At 64.3% G+C, this 4,994-nt stretch overlaps 1 non-coding gene across 1 annotated transcript; it reads right to left on the bottom strand.

Moving 5' to 3' along the window:
* Positions 1-914: 914 nt before the first annotated feature.
* On the bottom strand, positions 915-986 carry H696_06155. Its single transcript has one exon. It is a non-coding gene; the product is annotated as a tRNA-Pro (tRNA).
* Between the last annotated feature and the right edge of the window lie 4,008 nt (positions 987-4,994).

The raw sequence follows: 4,994 nt of genomic DNA, 5'->3' as shown, positions 1-4,994 counted from the left end.
GGGGGGGGGGGGACGGCCTCAGCTGGCAGGACAGACTGAAAGAGCGGCTCATCTCGTGTGTCGCGAAAAATGAAAGAGCCCATCTCGGACAACGAGGCCCCTGTAGCATTCAACGGTCGACACTCGCCTCTCGATGGTCCCCAGGAGTGGGGCACGCAGTGATGCCGACCCGGCCGTGCGCACCGATTCTCCCATGCAGCAGGCCGCGCGGTGGGATCCCCTCGCTGCTTGCCTCTGTGGGGCGTCCTGTGGGGAAGAGCTTTCCGCGAAGTGTCCTGACCAGCTCGATTGAAGCCGAGCGCTTTTCGCGGTTCCCCAGCGATCAGCTACCCAGCCCGGGACATGAACCCTTTCCGATGTCGGGGCTGCGCGTCTTTGTGTCTTGGGGGCTTCCGCCACAATTGTCAGGTATGCCGGACTCGCCAGGCTTTCGACCGTTCTCGCCCTCGACGCCGGGGCCGGTAAAAAAATAATGAAATTACCCAGCCCCGATATGGTAGCAGCACCCCGCCCGTGGCACCCATACGCATTTTTCTGACGAGGCACTTTGCCCGCCCGGCGCACTCTCTACCCGGCCTCGCGTCCAGGGCCCCGGCACCAGGACCATGGCGCACGACGTTCTCCCCTGTCCACCAAGAGACGGCGGCGACAGCGCCGGCAACAGAGAGGGCCACGCTCCGGCAGCGTTGATGTCATCAATGGACCGCGACTGCCACCGGGCCCCCGCGTATGGGGCGCGGTCCACATGTGCAGTCATCGGGGCGTGTGCGAGGCGCACTCGCGCTCAGGCGCCCCCGGCAGGAGTGTGCTCCCAAAAAAAAAAAAGCGGAATGACCTGATTCGCCACCCGCCACCAGGCAGGGATTGGAAAAAGCCCGGAACGGAGCCATGATCGTACCAGACCCAAAAAGAACGGGGAGATCCGGGAATCGAACTCGGGACCTCTCGCACCCGAAGCGAGAATCATACCACTAGACTAATCTCCCACTCTTGGACGAGCTGCTCCGACATATCCCATTTATGCTCATGGGGATGGGATCTCTCGGCTCCTGGCGCACACTCCCTCGCCAAGGCAGCCCCCGTGGAAAGTGGCCCCTCCTCGCCCACGGCCCCGGCCACTCCAGCCTTTCAACACTCGGGACTGCCCGAGCTCCGGACAATAGCCCGCCATGCAGTCCCATCAAAGTGGGCGTTCGGCCCGCCCGCATTCGATTGGGGCCGTCACGGCACGCCAGTCTGTCAACCCCACGGCCGGGCACCCACCGCCCTGGGTGTGACCGGGTCTCGCCAGTGTGCCGTCTCCACGCCGGCCCACCGGTGTTGGGGTCCCGGCCCCCCTTCCCCCGTGATGGCACTCATGAGTGTGCTGACCCAACGAGCGGAAAAGCTATCCGCCAGGGGTCCCCAGAAGGGCTGATGTCCGCGTGTTCGACAGCACGACGCATACACCGCTTCCCAGGGCGAGGCTCCTCCCCGCCCCGACAAGGCACCAGCAAGGGCATGTCGCCTGCAGGCCCCTGGCAGCGCCTTTGCTGCTTGGACGACGGACAGCCAGTAGGCCGTGAGGAAGGGAAGGGACATCCCCCATGACGGTATCCCCGTGCCCATGGCCCTCGCCGGCCTCGAAGGGATGGTCCTCCACAGGGTCATTCCCAAATGGCACTTTCCATTCAGCTCCACCTGGACAATGAATGCCAGGCCCACGCCGACAAAGCTCCCATGGCCTCAGCCAGCCCGGGGAGGGGCGGGGGGAGCAATCGACCCACGCAATTCAACAAGGGAATGTGAACCAGTGGCTCACGCTGCACGAAGGGAGCCCAAACAATTGAGGGACCTTCCGCCGCCGGGCTCCAGCGTCATGCCGCCCCAAGTGCTCGGCGCACATCATCGGAATCCCCCTCCGTGGCCGTCATCTCGGTCCCCGGCAGACGTCGGCCTTTGTTCGAGAGTGGCCGGACGCGGTCGATCGTGCGGCACTGTCCGGCCCAGGCAGCGAGGACAGGAGGCCGTGCAACAGCCGAGCCGCGCCAAATGGGCGGACCCAATGCCCCTGGAGTGCCGCCATCACCAGGTTGATCGCACTCGAACATGGAGGAGTCTCCCCTGCTCTCGAACGAGGGTCCGCCCGGTGTGAATGGATGACCGGCATCTTGACCCTATGTGCTGTACGCGAAACCGAACTGCCCTGCTGCGAACACCGGATGCAATCCATTCCCGCCATGTTGTAGGCACGCAGGGATGCCCATGCGCAGCCCCGTCCACGGGCGATCACTTCGTGCGGAGTAAAATGCACCTGCCAGGTCTCGGGTACGGGAAGCGCAGATTCATCGCCATCCGGCTCTTCACGCACGGCTCGATAGATGGGCATCCGGCCGGAGCCAAGGTGTACCGCCGGATGGGGCGATATCTCGCGTGGAATGGCGTCTCCAAGTCCAAAGAGAGCGCATCGGGCCGACGAGCATCCCCACAGAGTGTCAGTCGAAGAGAGAAGGACTCAGCCGGGAAGAATGACCTCCAGTCCGTTTGGCCCGAAAAATGGAGGCAGCCGAGGAAGACTGCAGCACCGCCGGGGATGTCGCCAGGGGCCGAAAGAAAAAGCAAGATAAAAAGAGAGGCAGGATTGTGGATGGCTGATGGATGTACGGGCTTCGGAACAGATGCGGGGCAAGGTAGACCACAGGAAGCGGGTCCATTTCAGGCGAGAAGGAGGGCCACCCGTGAGGTCCTCGGCAGAAGCCAATCCGGAAGGAGAAAGGACCGCGACAACATGAACATTGGCCTTCTTGGGACCAATAGCCGGGTTGACCGGCCGCAGGTCAGCGAGAGGACAGGACTCGGCCTGAGGAGGAAGCACCAAAGGGCTACGGTCCGGAATATCTCCGGGATTCAAGAGGCCGAGAGAGGGAGAGAGAGAGAGAGGGGGGGGAGACGGAGGGAGAGAGAGCGAGAGGGAGAAGGGAAAGTCCACAGAGCGGGGCTGACCTCCTCGAAAGGGGTCGAGGAAGACGCCCCCTCTGCCCGGGAGAGGGCGCCGAAAGGGGCGCGCCGGTCTCACTCGGCACCCGCGCCGCCGCCCATCGAGGGGCCGAGGCATGGCGGGCGGCCGGACCCCTGGGCTTGGCGTCCGTTAGAGATGACAGACCCCTGCTGGCAGGGGACCGGGAGCCAGACCCGGGCGGCATGTCTGGCGCCCCCTCGGCCACGCCCGAGTAGTGCCACCGGCATGAAACACCAGATTCCGATGCGTTGGTATGTCCCACTTGCCAAGGCAGGTCCGCCCCCTGATGCGGGGCCGGGGGCAGTTGCGCGGCCCCTTCGATGTCGGGCCGGGCTGGGACCGCTGCGAGCCCAACGGACCGCGGGGGCCCCTCGCCAGGAAGCGGCATCGGTCCTGGCTGCCCACCAATGCCTGGCCGGGTGTGTCACGGTCGAGACACCCCTCGAGTCGGGGGTTCCAATGAGGACACATCCCTGGCTAGGCCCGCATCTCCTTGCCTATCATTCCCCCCCCCCCTCATACTCTCTTCCCTGATGCATCGCCTCCTCTTCGCCAAAGCCAAGGAGCCAGGGCTGGCTGCCAGCCGGGGAGTTCCGAATCCAGTGATCGCCAGCCACCGTGCATGTGCCCTGAAAAGATGTTCCACTCGCTGTTGGTGCGTCAGCCCTGCGCAGGCCCGAGTGATTTGGGTCTGTGGATCGTGGATGTCCCACAAGTATCTCCGTTTCGAATCCATCCTCCGGCCGGAGGTAAGTCGGAGCCCGAGACCAGGGCCGCGCGATGGCAGTGCCGTTTGGGTACTGTTCGGTCAAGAGGATCAGAAGAGTGATGCGTATCGAGACATTCCTCAGCCGATATCCCGGGCCCTGGTGTGCCTCTCTAGGCGAAAGGCCCAGTGGATAGGCCCTGTCGGGCGAGCGGTCCACAGCCGACAACTAGGGAACAGGCCCATCTTAGCTCGGGGAGCAGAGATGTCAGCTTCTTAGACGTCAGCGCCAAGTGCATGTGTTGCCTCGTCTCTCTCTCTCTCCCCCCCCCCGCTGTTCGTTTGGATTAAAATACTGCCTCTCGGAGAGGCGCAAGGGAGGAGCGAGGGGGATCAAGGGCCTCATCGGGTCCATGGTCACTCGCAGGCGCAGTCAGAAGGCTCCCGGGAGGCAGCTACCCTTCCCGATCCAAAGGTGTACAGCTTGCGGGGGGGCAAACGTCGAGGAAAATCCCACTTCAGCATCACTGGGTGCCTCGTGTGATGTTGCTGAGATACCGGGGCATGGTCCCTCCCCTCCCCGACCGAAAGGTCGCCCTTCGCTCTTTCGCGGCTACCATCATAAGCAGCAGCATATGCCAAATGGCCGACACAGGTTATCAACACCACCGACCGACGAAATGTCCAACCCCACATAGGGAGCTGGTCGGCTTTCCACCGGGGAGGATAAGTACCGGCGCTCACTGGCCAGGGGCGAGCATCGGCCGGAGAGACGTCCACACCCCCACGTATGCTCAGGCGGAATGCGACGAAATTGCGACACAGATGCATGCGCCTCTTGCGGGATGTCGATCAGGCCAGGCCGCCATAGGCCCGAGCCAGGGACGGGGGGCACCGAGACAAATGCACTTCTCTCCTCTCAGGTCCTATGCCGATGGAGATGCATGTGGTCCTGACGAGCAATCGCGCGAGACGGGGCCCGAAACAACAACTACGTGGGAGACTGCCGTGGCCAAATGCCCGCATCCAAATAATCGTCGTGCCTTGGTGTTTGGTGGGTGTGGGTGTGCGCGCGCGCGCGCGCGAGCGAGTGGCCCTTTCGGAAGGCATGTGCATTTCCAATGACCAGTCGGAGGTCGCGAACCTCCGAGAGCGACATATCTCGGAGGGCCTTCCTCGGCGTCTGTCGGCTGACCGCCGCCCGGCCCCCCCCCCCCCCCCCCCCCCCCCCCCCCCCCCCCCCGCGGCGCCCCGGAGGCGCGGCACGCCGGCCGGCCCGATCCCGCGGCC

Source organism: Fonticula alba (genome assembly GCF_000388065.1).
Source record: "Fonticula alba strain ATCC 38817 unplaced genomic scaffold supercont2.21, whole genome shotgun sequence".
Classification (NCBI taxonomy): domain Eukaryota; order Rotosphaerida; family Fonticulaceae; genus Fonticula; species Fonticula alba.
This window is presented reverse-complemented; position numbering and strand designations above follow the sequence as displayed.